Below are 17035 nucleotides of genomic sequence, written 5' to 3'. Positions count from 1 at the left end.
ATTGGAAGAATTAACATCATTAAAAAGTCCATATTACCCAAAGAAATCTATAGATTCAACAAAATCTTTATTAAAATACCAATGTCATATATCACTGATCTAGAACAAATACTCAAAAATTTTATGTGGAACCAAAAAAGGCCCTGAACAGTCTCAGTAATCTTGAGAAAGAAGAATAAACTTGGAGGGATCACAATACCTGATATAAAACTATACTACAAGGACATTGTGATAAAAATAGCCTGGTAATGGCATAAAAACAGACACATAGATCAATGGAACAGAATAGAGAGTCCAGAAACAAACCCACATCTCTATGGTCAATTGATATTTGACAAAGGGGACATGAGCATACAATGGAGTAAATATAGCCTCTTCAATAAATAGTGTTGGGAGATCTGGACAGCTACATGCAAAAAAAAAAAAAGAAACTAGATCACCACCTTACACAATATACCAGAGTAAAATCAAAAGGGATAAAAGACTTAAATATAAGTCATGATACCATAAAAGTCCTAGTGGAAAACATAGGCAGTAGAATTTCAGATATGCCACATGTCAATATTTTTGCTGATATACCTCCTAGGGGTGTGAAACTCATTTTCACTAAGGCCCACATCAGCCTCACAGTTGCCTTCAAAGGGTTGAATGTAATTTTAGGACTCTATAAATGTAACTACTCCTGAACAGTTAAGAAAGAGCTCGCCTCTGCTGCTGGATACAAACAAGGTGCTAGCCCACATAAAACAAGGTGAAGGGCTGGATTTGGTTCTCATGCTTTGTGTTTTTCACCTGTGTCCTAAGGCAAGGGAAATAAATAAAAAAATTTAAAAAATAAGATTATATCAAGTTAAACAGCTTCAGCGCAGCTAAAGAAAACTATCAAATGAAAAGGGAACCTGGGAGTTCTGGCCAAGATGGAGGCATAGGTAGAGACACTTTGCTTTCTCTCACAACCAAAAGGAGGATGAAAACCAATTTGAAATCAATAAACAACCAAAAGTGCCAGACAATAAAACTGCATGGAATTCTGACAACAAAGGAATTAAAGAAAAAATCAACCAGAACAACCAGACCAGTAATGCAGTAGACCTTGTAGGCCAGCTGATTCAATAAAACTTGGGGACCCTCAGACCTTGGGGGCTGGGCTAACTGTGGAGATCAGAGGGGGACGGGCTAACTTAAGGGGACTCAGAGGTGGCTGTGGGCTATGGCTGGGGGTGCTGAGGTAAGAGAAGCTCCCAGTTTCACACAAGAGTGAAAGAGTCTGTTGAAAAGCATGATAGAGACAAGCATGCTAGCCACATTGTTCCTTCTCTGTCCCCTTCCCCACAGGCAGTGCCACAGTGCACCAAAGAGAGTTGCCCTGTCCAGGTGAATACCTAGGGCCCTGCCCCCTTACAACCTATCAGCTGCACCAAGACAAAGAAATATGACCCAAACAAAAAAATAGAGCATAACCTCAGAAAGCTAAGTGATAAGATTGCCAACCTATCTGATGGAGAATTTAAAGCCCTGGCAATCAAAATGCTCACAGATCTGATTGAGCTTGGTCAAAAAAGGAAAAAGCAAATGAAGGATACTCAAAGTGAAATAAAGCAGAATGTTCAGAGAGTCAACAGTGACAGGAAGGTAACCAGGACTCAAAGAAATGATTTGGAACAAAAGGAAAAAATAAACATCCATCCAGATCAAAATAAAAAAACAAGAATTCAAAAAAATGAAGACATTCTTTTTAAAAATAGTTTATTTATTTATTTTTAAAGAGAGGGGAAGGGAAGGAAAAAGAGTGTGAAAGAAATATCAATGTATGGTTGCCTCTCATGTGTCCCCTACTGGGGACCTGACCTGCAACCCAGGCATGTGCCCTGACTAGGAATCGAACAAGTGACCCTTTGCTTCACAGGCCCATGCTCAATCCACTGAGCTACACCAGCCAGGGCAAAATGAAGAGATTCTTACAAGCCTCTGGGACAACCTGAAACATTCCAATATCCAAATTATAGAAGTGCCAGAAAGAGAAGAACAACAGCAAGAAATTGAAAAATTATTTGAACAAATAATGAAGGAAAATTTCCCCAATCTGTCAAAGGAAATAGACTTCTAGGAAGTCCAGAAAGTCCAGAGACTCCCAAGGAAGTTGGACCCAAAGAGGAACACACCAAGGCACATCATAATTAAGTTACCCAAGATTAAAGATAAGGAGAGTACTTTAAGAGCTGCAAGAGAAAAGGAAAGAGTTACCTATGAAGGAGTTCCCATGAGACTATTAGCTAATTTCTTAAAATAAACCTTACAAGCAAGAAGGGGCTGCAAAGAATATTGGAAGTCACGAAAAGCAAGGACCTACATCCAAGATTCCTCTACCCAGCAAAGCTGTCATTTAGAATGGAAGGGCAGATAAAGTCCTTCCCAGATAACACCAAGTTAAAGGAGTTCATCATCACCTAGCCATTATATTAAATGTTAAAGGAACTTATCTAAGAAAAAGAAGATGATAAAAAATATAAACAGTAAAATGACAACAAACTCACAACTATCAACAAATGAACCTAAAAGAAAAGAAAAACAATGAAAATGAAAACTAAGCAACCAGAATGGGAACAGAAACAAAGAAATAGACATCACATAGAGGGATTTCAGTGGGGATCGTGAAGAGAGGAATAGGGGGGGAAGGTACAGGGAAGAAGAAGCATGGTTACTAGGTATAAGGTAGATGGGGAGAGATAAAAATCATATGGGAAACAGAGGACTCAAAGGACTTATATGTACAACCCATGGAAGTGGACTAAGGCAGGGGGAAATGCTGGAGGATTTGGGGAGGGGCAGGATAGAGGGGGAATAGAGGGGGGAATTGGGAAAACTATAATAGCATAATCCATAAAAATATTTTTTAAAAAGAAAAGGGAACCCACCCCATGGGAGAACATATTTGTCATTGATACATTGGGCAAGTGTTTAATCTCCAAAATATATAAAGAACTTGTCTAACTGAACACCAGGAAGACAAACAATGCAATTGAAAATGGGCAAAGGATCTGAACAAACACTTCTCCAAGAAGGACATACAGAGGGTACACAAACATATGAAAACATGCTCAGCATCACTAGCCATTAGAGAGATGCAAATTAAAACCACAATGACATATCACCTCACACCTGTCAAATTGGCCATAATTAATATATCAACAAACAGCCCTGACTTGGGTGGCTCAGTGGATTGAGTGCTGGCCAGGGAACCAAAAGACCACTTGTTTGATTCCAGTCAGGGCACATGCTTGGGTTGTGAGCCAGGTTCCCAGTAGGGCGCACATGAGAGGCAACCACACATTGATGTTTCTCTATTTCTCCCTCTGTTCCCCTCTGTTTAAAAAAATAAATAAACAAAATCTTAAAAAAATAAATCAACAAACAGCAAGTTCTGAAAAAATGTGGAGAAAGGGAACCCTAATGTACTGTTGGTAGGAATGCAGGCTGGTGCAGCCACTGTGGAAAACAGTATGAAATTTCCTCAAAAAAATTAAAAATGAAACTGCCTTTTGACCCAGCAATTCCACTGCTGGGAATATACCCTAAGAATCCTGAATCACCAATTCAAAAGAACCTATGCACCCCAATGTTCATAGGGGCACAATTCACAATAGCAAAGTGCTGGAAATAGCCTCAGTGCCCTTCAGTAAATGAGTGAATCAAAAAACTGTGGTGCATTTCATAATGAAATACTACACAGCAGAAAGAAGTAACCCCTACCCTTTGTGACAGCATGGATGGAATTGGAGAATCTTATGCTAAATGAATTAAGCCAGTCAGTGAAAGACACATACCGTATGATATCACTTAGAAGAGGAATCTAAGAAACAAAATAGACCAATGAGAAAAATAGAACTGGAGACATGGAAACAGAACAGAATGACAGTGGCCAGAGGGAAGTGGGGAGGGAGATAGTGGTGGAAAGAAGGGGAAGGGAATAGTCAAAGAACATATATGAATGACCTATGGATATGGACAATGGTGTGGGGATTGACTATGGGACAAGGTACAAGCTGGGTGGAGGAGGGCAAAGGGGGAAAATTGGGGCATCTATATTAGAATAACAATTTTAAAATGAGTAGGTTCAAATAAATAGAGGAGCAACTAAGAAAATGTAAATGGGATAGGAGGCCAGAGAAAACAAGAAAAGAACATCCATTTTACAGATTTAAAGTTCGCTCATTCCAGAAGTCTGATTTTGCAAGGAGTCAGAGAGGAGAAGGCGGAAGGGGTAAAAAAGGCAAACTAGGCCTGGTACTTTATATGAAATGTCCAGAAGAGGCAAATCTGTAGAAACAGAAAGTTGTTGCCATGTGTGGGGGATGGAAATGGAGTGTGACTGCTAGTAAGTGTAGGAATTTCTTTGGGGGGTTGATAAAATTTCTCAGGAATTAGATAGTGATGATGGTTACAAAATTCTGTGAATATACTCAAAGTCACTGAGTTGTATACTTAATAGGGTAATTTTATGGTATGTGAATTATATCTTAATTAAAAAAAAAACAACATATAGGCCTGGTCAACATGAGAAGAAAAGTCAAGGCCTTTGTCTTTTTCTTCCATTAAGCATCAGGAAACTAGGCACAGAGCAGGTACAGAACTGAAACCATGATAGAAAGAGTCTTGTGGCTGGATTTTGTTTCAGTTTATTTGCTTGCCACATAGGGGCACCGAACTCATTTCCTGTGTCATTACTTCTAAAGACATAAAAAAGTCTGACCTTTCATTAAGACACACCATATCAATAGCATAAAATTAAATTACAAGAGAAGGGCATAACCTTTATTGTAATAAAAGTGTAACCCTAGACTGGCATCTAATGGAGAATTTCACAAATGTGTGTCACATGCCTGAGTTCAATATATGTGAAAATATTAACTCTCTTTTTTTATAAGTCCTCAGGAAAAATAACCTGGTCAAACAGTCTTAAAAGATCTAATTATATCCCCAAAGGGCCCAAACGACTTAATTTTCCCTCCCTGATTTTAGAGTTTCCAAGAAAATCATTCAACAATTATGTTACTGAGTGATAAAAGCAGCCTTACACTTAGATAATACAGGATGGGTGAATCAAAACTTGGGGACTTTTGAGGTTAAAATATATGTTCAACATTGTTCATTGTGGGGGGATGTGGCTTTATTTAATTAAAGATAGTCTAAATATGGCTGCTTTATAGAACCTCTCTGTGACAAGATTGCTTACTGCCAAGAGAGTTCTACTAGAAAAAACGTGAGACAAGAATTGAGATTTATAAGGATAAAGCAATGGATGCTGGCAAAAATAATTTAAAGCAAGGCAAAGGGAAGGATATATAGTACAGTGGCTAGAGGAAAAGATGCCATGTATCACAAAACTAAATTTATTAGATCTCAAATTTTAAACTAATGAATATGAATCTATATAGCCCAAGGATTGAGCACGCAGAATCAAGAATTAGGCTGCCTGGGTTTAAATATTAACTCTATTCTCTGTTCTGACTTTCCTCACACAGTCTATTTATTTCTTTCATTGTACTTTATACAATCTTTATTGTTGTGACTTAACTCCCACTAGATTGTAAGTTCTCTTAATAATAAGGCAGGAGATCATGTCTGGTTTGGCATATAGTAGATACTCAATAACTATTTGTAGAATTGAACAGAAGAACCCTTATGTTTGTGTCCTTGAGCAACTTGCCCAAGTTTTGGGCTTTTTCCCCCCACAATCTGTCAATTGGGGATGGTTGTAATACCCACTTAATAGTGTTGTTGAGGGAATTCTACATCAAAGTACAGTTCTAGGCATCTATCAAAAGCTCAAAAATGCTATTATTATTGTTGTTGAGAATTTCTGAATGAATAGTAAGCAGGTACTAGAAAAGGGAACTCAATAGGCTAGAGTCATTTCTTTAAAAATGATATTTTATTTGTTCAGATTTTTTTTCTGAAAGAACCCTAGTAGGAATTATAATGCATAATTTTTAAGTAATGGATACTTTGGTGTTTTTAATATTATTCTCTGCATCTTTATATGTGTGCTACTCTTAAAACATGGCATCAAAATCTTTGACACATTTTATGAATAGGTGGGGTCTCTAGCTCCTCTTTTCTATTTTATTATTATTTTTGGTCTTTATTTATTTATTTAATTATATTTTATTGATTATGTAATTACAGTTGTTCCAATTTTTTTCTCCCCTCAATTCTCCTCCACCCTGTACCACCCCCTCTCCCACCAGCATTTCCCCCAGCTTCGTTCATGTCCATAGGTTGTGCATATAAATCCTTTGGTTTCTCCATTTCCTATACTGTTCTTAACGCCCCTCTGTCTATTTTGTACTTACCATTTATGCTACTTTTTCCCTGTACCTTTTTCCCCATTCTTCCCTTCCCCACCCTGCTGATAACCCTCCATGTGATTTACATTTCTGTGATTCTGTTCCTGTTCTAGTTGTTTGCTTAGTTAATTTCTGTTTTTATTTTTATGTTCAGTTGTTGATGGTTGTGAATTTGTTGTCATTTTACTGTTCATATTTTTATCATTTTCTTTTTCTTAGCTAAGTCTCTTTAACATTCTATATAATAAGTGCTTGTTAATGATGAACTCCTTTAACTTGCTTGGTGTTATCTGGGAAGCACTTTATCTGCCTTTCCATTCTAAATGACAGCTTTGCTGGATAGAGGAATCTTGGATGTAAGTCCTTGCCTTTCATGACTTCAAATACTTCTTTTCAGCCCGTTCTTGCCTGTAAGGTTTCTTTTAAGAAATCAGCTGATAGTCTCATGGGAACTCCTTTGTAGGTAACTGTCTCCTTTCCTCTTGCTTCTTTTAAGATTCTCTCCTTAACTTCAATCTTGAGTGACTTAATAATGATGTGCCTTAGTGTGTTTCTTCTTGGATCCAACTTCTTTGGGACTCTCTGAGCTTCCTGAACTTCCTGGAAGTCTATTTATTTCCTTTGCCATGTTGAAGAAGTTCTTCATTATTTGTTCAAATAAGTTTTCAATTCTTGCTGTTGTTCTCCTTCTGGCACTTCTATAATTTGGATATTGGAACAATCAAAGTTGTCCCAGAGTTTCCTAAGCCTCTCTTCGTTTATTTTTAAAAATTCTTGTTTCTTCATTCTGTTCTGGTTGAATGTTTATTTCTTCCTTCTGCTCCAAATTATTGATTTGCATATCAGTTTCCTTCCCTTCACTGTTGGTTCCCTGTACATATTTCTTTAATTCACTTTGCATAGCCTTTGCCTCTTCCTTTATTTTGTGTCCACACTCAATTATTTCTGTGAACATCCTGACTACCAGTGTTTTGAACTGTAAATCTGATAGGTTGGCTATGTCTTCATTGCTTAGTTCTATTTTTGGAGCTTTGATCTGTTCTTTCAATTGGGTCATATATTTTTTTGTCTCAGCACACATGTTACATTGTAAGAGGTGGAGCCTTAGGTATTCACCAGGGAAGGGCAATGCAGGTCACTGTGTGCTGGTGCTGTATGTGGGGGAGGGGTCCTAGAAGAAAAAATGCCACTTGCTTGGCTTTGGCCAGCTTTCAGTCACTTCCCCTGCTACCTAAAAGCAAATTGGGCCCTTCTGGTGCTGATTCTCAGGTGTGTTGGTTTGTGTACCTTCTAGGACTCTATGGACTCTCTAAGGTACTCTCCTGTGAGTCTAGGAGTTTCCCCCACTGCTGCAACCCCCACAGATTTTTACAGCTAGGGGGTTGAGGCTTTATTTCCCCATGCTGGAACCCTGGGTTTCAAGGTCTGTCTCACTCCCTGGAGAGTGACTTTAATAGGTCATTGTAAGGAGAGAACCTCTGGGCACTGTCAGTTATCATCAGAATAATTTCCTTCTCTATAGTTCTCAGGTTCTGGCCCCCTTTTCCCTCACTTGAGACATTCATTTTTTCAGTGCCCCTTTTATTTGCAGTATGCACACTGATCAGTGATAACCATTTTAGACAGGGGTTGAGTGCCCCTTGGATTCTGATGGAATTTCCCTGAAGCCTGGTCCAAAAAAATAGTGGCTGCTTTGGCATTCTTCTGGTCTCTGTTATTATACACTTTGAAAGCAATGTCTACTAATTGGGAAGAATTCATGCCTGTTCCTCCCTCTAGTTTCTGGAGCTTCCTCATGTTGTCAGGTGCACTTTAAAGATAAAGGTCTTATTCACCATTCTAATATTTCCATGGGCTTGTGGATTCAAATCAATACATTTTCTATAGACCTAGTAACTTCTTTCAAGATACTCAGGGGTGTCTTCTGTGGGCTTTTGTCATACTGCCTATACCATATTCAGACTTTTCTGCTTAGAGACTGCTTTCCTCATCCCCTCAAGGATATACCTCTTATAATGTTCTAAGAAAGGGAGGCCATTTTCATTAAGGTCCCAGTTGGGCTCAGTTAAAGGTATTGCCTTAGTAGGGTCGAGAGCCCCATCTAGATTTTCTTGGTGCATTCTATGAGCCTTACCCACCACCAGCCTCCACTGATCTCCCATAAGCAAAATATTTAGTAGGGCTTGTACGTCTGCCCAACTGGGATGGTGGGTCGCAAAGACTGATGAAACTAAGTCAGTCATTTCACTAAGATCATCCTTATAAGAAGGATTTGACCTTTCTAGTTTAACAGATATGATGTAGAAAACAGAGTATGTGCCCAATACTATCTAGCAGACCGGCCCTCTGGCCCTATTCCCACTGGAAGTCTCCATAAGGGACATTGCCCTGCCCCAGTAGGGGCCTGTCCTCCACCAAATTTGGTTCCCTCATGGGTTCAAGTCAGGGAGACCAGTTCAGGCTCACTTTCCCCAGTTCCCTCAGCCAAGTAGGGAGGAAGATCACTCAGGGCTGCAGGGGCTGGGGGAACACTGACCATGTTCATGGCAATCATAATATGTAGATCTTTCAGGGCCCTCTCCTCTGAGCTTCTGCTATCTTGCACAGGCAAGTTCCCTTTCTCTGAACCATTAACTTATTTCACTTTAATCCTGCATCTTTATTATGTACACTCATAAAAGCTTCTATGTAAGGCATTTCATCCAACTTCCACAACCTTCAACAAAACAATCCTAAATGCAGTATACTATAGGAGTTTAAGGACCCATTCAGCAGCCAGCACTCTTCTGAGTCTAGATTCTACGTAAACAAAGGGCGTTACAATAAAAGGACATTTTTTGTCATAGGTTTATAAGCATAGGTCAAGCAATGAGCCAAAACTTGCCCCAAAGGGCTGTTTACCAGAATGTAGGCTTCCCCCCCATCCTGCCCGACACAGCTCTGTAATATTACAGAAATCCAGAAGGCACCTTAAAAACAACAGAAGGTACCTTTTTTCCTTCCAGACAGAGCCTTATAAAAAAGACAATACCTTAATTAAACCAGAAGACCTTTTTTCTACCAGGCAGAGCTCTATAAACCAGATGGTACCTTAATTCCTGACTACCTAAGTTGTGATCGAGGATTTTAACCTGAACCAGAAGGCTCAATGATTCAATCAAAGATGATGACCATAGGAAATGCTGATAGTCAGATAAAGAGAGTCCCCAGGTGAAATCACTTGGCAGTTTCTAGGGAGTCTTCAAATCCACACCCCATGGCACCCCAGTCCAGGCAGCCAAATGGGTCTCCCTGGCAAATACTCAGACTTACCAGAGAGTCCCAAAGTCTATCCCATCGTGGAGTTGCCAGAATATGAAACTGAAAAAGCTGGTGTTCGTGTGCTGCCTGTCAACTACCAGACCCAATAAGCAGATAGGGATTGAATCTTTATGGGCACTTTATTCAGATGATTGGTGATCTAAGGAGATGGTGGGTTTATACCCTAACAGGCTGTCTAAAATTTCATTTAAAAATGCCCTTTTTCCCTGGCTGGTGTGGCTCAGTGGATTGAGTGCTGGCCTGTGGGCCAGAGGGTTGCCAGTTTAATTTCCAGTCCGGGCATGTTCCTGGGTTGTGGTTCAGGTCTCTAGTTGGGGGTGTGCCAGAGGCAACCACACATTGATGTTTTTTTCCCTTTCTCTAAAAATAAATAAATAAAATATTTAAAGTGGACCTTTTCATAATGAGAAAAAAAGTGTAGGTTAAGGGGTTTGGAATTCAGGGAAAAGTTAATTGGATTAAAAAACTGCAGCATTCTTGCCCCAGGTAGTGGTCTTTAGCTGTGTCTTGGGCAGTGGTCATCTCATTCTAAAGTACAATGGTTCAGATACCCTGTTGAATTGCTTGCAGTCCTCATGAGGCACAAAGGTAGAACTGCTTATGGTCTCCTGGAGTCAAGGTAAGTCATACTTTCAGTTCCTGTAACTATAGCTTTTACATGCACTGATTACTAAGCTTATTAGCTATTATTTAAATTAAACTTTCCAACTTTCAAGTCCCCCATCAGGACCTCTACAGCTGAGATATCCATCCAGATTCTCAACCACCATGCATGGCTGTGGGGCCATCTTCTTTTGCACCTTGGCTCCTCCTACCATTTTTTACTTGGCTTTTGTGGAAGAAAAGGGGTCACATATCTGTCCAACAAGCTCAGGGGAGGCCTGTGAGGCAGGCTTACAAACTCAAAGACCTACATAAAGTAACTACAAAGGATAATCTGGAATTAAAATTTATTAACTAAAAGCAGTTCATGGCAGATAGTCATGTCTTAGACCAGTATTTTCCCCTAACAAGGTCAATCTTTCCCTTAACTGAGCCTGTCTTTTTGCATCTATATAACATACCTTTGGAATGTCAAGGTAACTTCCCTTTACCCAAACCCCTTGGGCTTTGGCCACAAGCTGAGACCACAAATCCCCTCATTTGTTATCATTATCATGTTAATTCTTGACTGTTAACTATCCCTTAGCACCTATGTAAAAGAAGTATGTGTCTATCATTTTACCTTTTATCCAGTCCCAGAGGTCCCCCACTTTGCTTTTTCCTGTCTCTATTATCTATCACCAATGAAATTCGTGTAACCTCCTTATAGCTTCTCCTTTAATTTTGAAGTGCTAAACTGCCATTCTCTGGAGCATATCTTAATCTATTAAAATAATTCCTTACCATCAAATGTCAGTTTGGATCAAATAAATTCACCAAAAATTCTCTACAAATTTGAATGTTTTTTATGTTAACACTTTAAAAAACATTTTTAGTTATAGGACTTCTATTCAGCTAGTCATCAGATGGCTATCCAAGTTGGTTATTTTACAATGTAGTTGTAATTTTCACATGGTCATGGAAAGAGGTGAGTATAGTGTCCACCTATTCCATCATCTTGACCAGATCTCCCTCTCTCCTTTTTTGTTGTTACTGGTATTTTGAATTTATGCCATTTGGTTATTTTCACCAGCTTTATTGAGGTGTAATTTGACAAATAACTTTGTATATATTTAAAGTATACAGTATACCTTTTGCAACCACATGAATGAAACTGGAAAGCATTATGCTGAGTGAAATAGGCCAGGTGCTGAAAGACAAATACCATATGATCTCACCTTTAACAGGAAGATAAACAACAAAACAAACAAGCAAGCAGAAAAAAAAAACAAAGACACTGAAATAGAGAACAAGGGGATAGTGACAAGAGGGGAGAAGGAAGGGAAGTTAAGGGGAAAAAGGGGGAGGGATTTGGAGGAACAAATAGGAAGGACACAGGGACGAGAACTAAGGGGGGTGGAAATAGGAGGGAGGTGGGGAGCAAGGGGTGGGGGAGGCTGGGATGGGAAAAATAGACAAAAAACTGTACTTGAAAAATAACTAAATAAAATTAATTATAAAAAAAAGAAATAAATCAACTGTGTGTCTTATAAAAAATAAATTATACAGTATGAAGATTTGATATACTTATATGTTGTGAAATGATTAACACAATTCAAATTAATTGGCAATGCATCACCTCACACAGTTACCATTTTGTGTGTGTGATGAGAATGGTTAAATCTACTCTCTTAGCAAATATATTTTTCTTTCTCTGGCTTATTTTACTTAAAATAATGTTCTCTAGGTTCATCCATGTTGTTGCAACTGGCAGGATTTTCTTTTTTTATGGACTATTTTTTATGGTTTAATAATATTTATATATTTTTATGTATAATTTTTTAATCTATTTGTCCGTCAACAGCTACTTAGTTTGCTTTTGTATCTTGGCTATTGTGGATAATGTTGCAATAATCATGGAGTGCAGATATATCCTTGAGGTCGTAATTTTGTTTTCATCTGATATATGCCCAGAATTGGTATTTCTGGATCATATGGTAGTCTATTTTTATTTTCTTGAGGAACTTCTATACTGTTGTCACAATGGTTGTATCAATTTACAGTCTCACTAACTGTGCTCATGGATTCCCTTTTCTCTACATTCTTGCCAATAATTATGTAATGGGGATCCCCAAAATATTCCCCACAGCCCACAGTTAGAAGATGGGGGTTAGGGGTGGGTGATAGGGAAGTTAAGATACTTTGCACATGTATGGCAAGTTGACTGCTAGTTAATAGTTGTGCTACTGCCCCAGGAAAAAGGTGTATGTGACTTTCAGAGTGTATAATGACTCATTAAGTAGCCAAGGGGAACTTAAGATGTGCCTGTACAAATGGCAGGGAGGTGGAGGTTCCTGTGTCATCAGAATTATTGCTCTGACTAAAGATGTTAGCCAAAAGAAGGTAGAAGATATGGAGGAACTGGCAAAAGTAGCATATTATGGAAGGAGCCAGAGATGAGATCATGTAGGAAGCTCTGGGTAAGAATATAAAATAAGGGAGGGAAGGCAGCAGTAATGAAGGCTGGTCCATCATGATGTAGTGAGGAAGCAACCAGCAGCTGCACTGGTCTATAGCAAAGAAGGCAGCCATGTGAGACAGATTCAGCTATATGCCCTGTAGTGAGGAAGGACATATGTCTGCTCCTCCAGGCAGGTAGCCATGAGGAAGAAGCCAAAAGATTTGACCATGAGGTGTAAGAGAGAAAGCAGCAAACAGCTATGCAGTTTGTAGTCATGATTCTGCCATAAGGGCTTGTTTGTACGGTAGAAGCCAGGAGTCCTGGTAGTCAGGAATCAGTCATGGCACCTGTAGTAAGGGAGGAGCTACATCTGCTCCTCTGAAGATTCAGCTAGGTGGCCTGGTGAGGTAAGGAAGCAGGAATGCAGTCTGTAGTTAAGTAGCAGCTGTGCAGGAGAAAAGTGTGTAAGGACAGAGCTGATGGAGCTGTGCAAGGACCTGCCAAATCTAGCATGGATTAGTGGGTAAAGGCTGGAATGATGAACTTTGACTGGGAATGCTGAGACTATATACTTCTGCCTCTCTTTAGGACATATGGAGAAGTCACTCTCCTGGGACATGTGCATTCCTTGACTCCACCCTGATCCAGTGTAACATAGGACATGTTTTCCTGGACTATTACTTGGAGGTTGAGGACAACAATGTACCCCAGATCCTGAAGGAGAGAGTTGCTATAAGAGGATGGCAACTTTGAAACCTACAAGGGTACTTTCCAGAAAGAATGGAAATCTTCTTGCACAGCCAGCTTAAGAACAGATAAGGATATGGGGAACCTCTGGGCATGGTTTTGGCTATAGCCTGGTGGGGAGCAAGGGACGGGCTGGGTCTCATGGGACAATAGGGGTCTGAGCAGGAGTGTTCTCAGACCCCCAGGGGTTGGAATCCTGTAAAAGAACCTGTTTCTTTCAACACTAATTGTTAAGTCATGCAAGGTACCACATGCACAAACCCCAGTTTGTCTTGATTATAATTATCTTGGGTTTTTGTTTCATTAGTAGCCATCCTAACAGGCATGAGGTGGCATCCTGTTGTAGTTTTATTTGCATTTCTCTAATGATTAATTATGTCAAGCATCTGTTCATGTACCTGTTGGACATTTGTATGATTTTGTGGGGTGGGGGGTGGGAATTTTACTCAGGTCTTCTGCCCATTTTTCATTGGATTATATGTCTTTTTGCTATTGAGTTGTATCAGTTCCTCATATCTTATGGATGTTCTAGGAGTGGCACTGAGAATGTTCTAAGACTAGATTAGAAAATATAATTTCCATTTCCACTTTGCTTGCCACAACCCTTACTCTTGGAGCCCTGAGCTACCTAATATAAGACATTTGAGTACCCTGAAGTTATTGTACAGAGAAGAATCCAGTTGTGTGCATAAGCCATATGTAGGCATTTTGGTTGGCACTTCTAGTCTGAGTTTTTCCATTGCAGGTAACAGGTATTTGAGTGAACAGCACTTAAATAATTTTAGCCCCTAGCCATTAAGTTAGCCAAGCATTCAAGTTTTCCTAGTGAAGGTGCCAGACATCATATAGCAAAGAAAGCTCTCCTCATTGTGCCCTTTCTAAATTACTGACCTGCTGATTTTATGACCATAAAATCATGGTTGTTTTAAGCTACTAAATTGGGCAGTCACTTGTAACAGTGTGTTCGAAATATTTCATATTTTCCAATATGTATTTATATTTAATTTAAGATATAATTGACATATAACATTATATTAGTTTCAGGTGTATAGCATAATAATTCACTATTAGTATATATAATAAAATAAACACCACAATAAGTCTAAGTAACTTCTGTTACTGTATATAGTTACAAACTTCTTTTTCTTTTGATGAAATATTTTAAGAACTGCTCTCTTAGTAACTTGCAAGTATACAATACAGTATTATTAACTATCATTACCATGCTATATGTTACATTAAAGCCAAAGGACTTACATATTTTATAACAGGAAGTTTTGTACCTTTTAAATGCCCATGACCCATTTTGCCAATCTTCCGCCCCCTTGCTTTTGGAAATCACCAATCTATTCTCTGTATCTATGAGCTCAGGTTTTTCTTTATTTCATCATTTAAAAGAAGACCACTAAAAAGACTAATACCCCTCTCATGTTGCCACTAAAAATTTAGATTTGGGCAATAGCTAAGATATGCCTCAAGTGTAGATACTCATGTCTACGCAAGTTTCATGTCCTTGTATCACCTCATTCTAATGTCTAAAATTTCCCCAATCAAGAATTGTTTGGAGGATTTTCATCAAAGAATCCACTTTTAAAAAGTAAGTAATCTTCCAAGAGGCATGCAGGTGGGGGACAAGAAAGGAGGGCATTTGACCTGGGTATTGTGTTCACAATGTACTTCAACTTTAGACTTTTGAAGTTGTAACCAAATGAATTTCTACATATACAGTGTACAGTGATGTGACAAAAAGAAAATACTCATCAAAAGATGGGAGATGATGGTGAGATAGATGGGAGTGGAGTCCATTTCCCCGTGCACATGGGTGAAACACCTAGATGATCTTCTGAGGAACAGAGTGAACAGCCAAAAGTATCCAAGCATATATGGAAGACTGGAGACCAAAAATTGTAGAGGACATTGAAAATTCTGACGACAAGGTGGGAGCTATGAATACCAGTATACCTGCTGGAAGAGGAAACCCAACAACAAAGGAACCACTAACAGACAACAACAGAAGAAGATGAAGGAGGGAGTGGAACCCACACTAACACAACACAGGACGAATCTGGAAATGCAACGAAATAGTGGAGAAGTTACCCAGAACAAGCAACTGAAAAAGAGCAAGACAGACTGCTCAAAACCTCATACACACAGAAGAACCAGCTTCAATGCAACCTGTCCACACCTGTACAATAGAAATCAAGATGTTGTGGATGGAGTAACTGTCAGTTAACCAGCTGGAGGGAAGGACCCACCAAAGAAAGACTCAACAACAATCAAAACCCAAAGACGTACAGAGAACCAACATAAATGACAGCCCAAAACCAGCAAGATTAGGAGATCAAAGAGATTGCACCACTGAATCTCACAGGTTTTCTACAATAGAAGTTCACACCAGAAACCCAGGGAGCCAGAACAATTAAATTAAATAGCAGAGGCTAACAAGAAGAGTCTCACAAACAATTAGGAAGACAAAGAAACAATCCTCAAATGAAAGGAAAGGAGGAAGCCTCATAAAGAATGCTAAATGAAATAGAGGCAAGTCAACTATCAGATATTGAGTTCAAAGAAATGGTTATCAGGAAGCTCAATGAGCTCCTAGAGGATTACCAGAAACTACAGGAAAACTACAATGAGCTCACTGCAAACTATATCAACATGAAAAAGGAAATAGAAACTATCAACAAGGGCTAAGAGGAAATGAAGGATACAATTTCTGAACTGAAGAACACAGTAGAAGGAATCAAAAGCAGGCTCTATGAAGCAGAGGATCAGATTAGTGAGCTGGAGGACAAGGTAGAAAAAAAAAACACACCCAGAAACAGCAAGAAAAGGAAAAGAGGCTCAGAAAGCATGAAGAGGGATTAAGGGAAATGTGGGACAATATGATACATAATATTTGTATAATAGGGATACCAGAAGGAGAAGAAGAGCAAGGGATAGAAAACCTACTTGAAAAAGTAATGCTGGAAAACCCCTCATTTGATGAGAGAAAAAGTCAAGAAATCCAGGAAACACAGAGTCCCAATCAAGTGGAACCCAAAGAGGCCCACTTCAACAAACATCATAATTAAAAATGGCAAAATTGATGTACACACCAGCCCACAGTTTTCATGTCATTATGGATGAAATGAGACATTCACATGGACTAGCAGGTCTGGTGGAGGAAAAGGGACAGCATGACTTTTCTCTCAAGGGGAGCAAAAACCTTGGCCCTTGCCGTGTCCGGCCTTTATTGGTTTTCTCGGCACATTACATGATAGTCCTCATTTACTATAGACAGGTTGCTTTAGGCCATTACCTTTTACAGAAAACAAAGGAGCCAATGCCTCTAATCACATCACAGAAGAGGGATATTTGCAAATGAAAAGGCAAAGTGGTTGAATCGGTTACACTCATCCTTGGAAGGTTTAGCATGGATTTTAGGAAGTAACTTTGCAATAAACATTTGCCACTGGGGGCTGGGCCCACACCACGCAGAATGGTCTCCTACACAAAATTCCAAACAAAGAATCTTGAAGGCAGCAAGGGAAAAACAGGAAGTAACATACAAGGGGGCCCTGATAAGACTAGCAGC

The sequence above is a fragment of the Artibeus jamaicensis genome, unplaced genomic scaffold (genome assembly GCF_021234435.1).
Source record: "Artibeus jamaicensis isolate MK-2021 breed Jamaican fruit bat unplaced genomic scaffold, CSHL_Jam_final scaffold_461, whole genome shotgun sequence".
Classification (NCBI taxonomy): Eukaryota; Metazoa; Chordata; class Mammalia; order Chiroptera; family Phyllostomidae; genus Artibeus; species Artibeus jamaicensis.
This window is presented reverse-complemented; position numbering follows the sequence as displayed.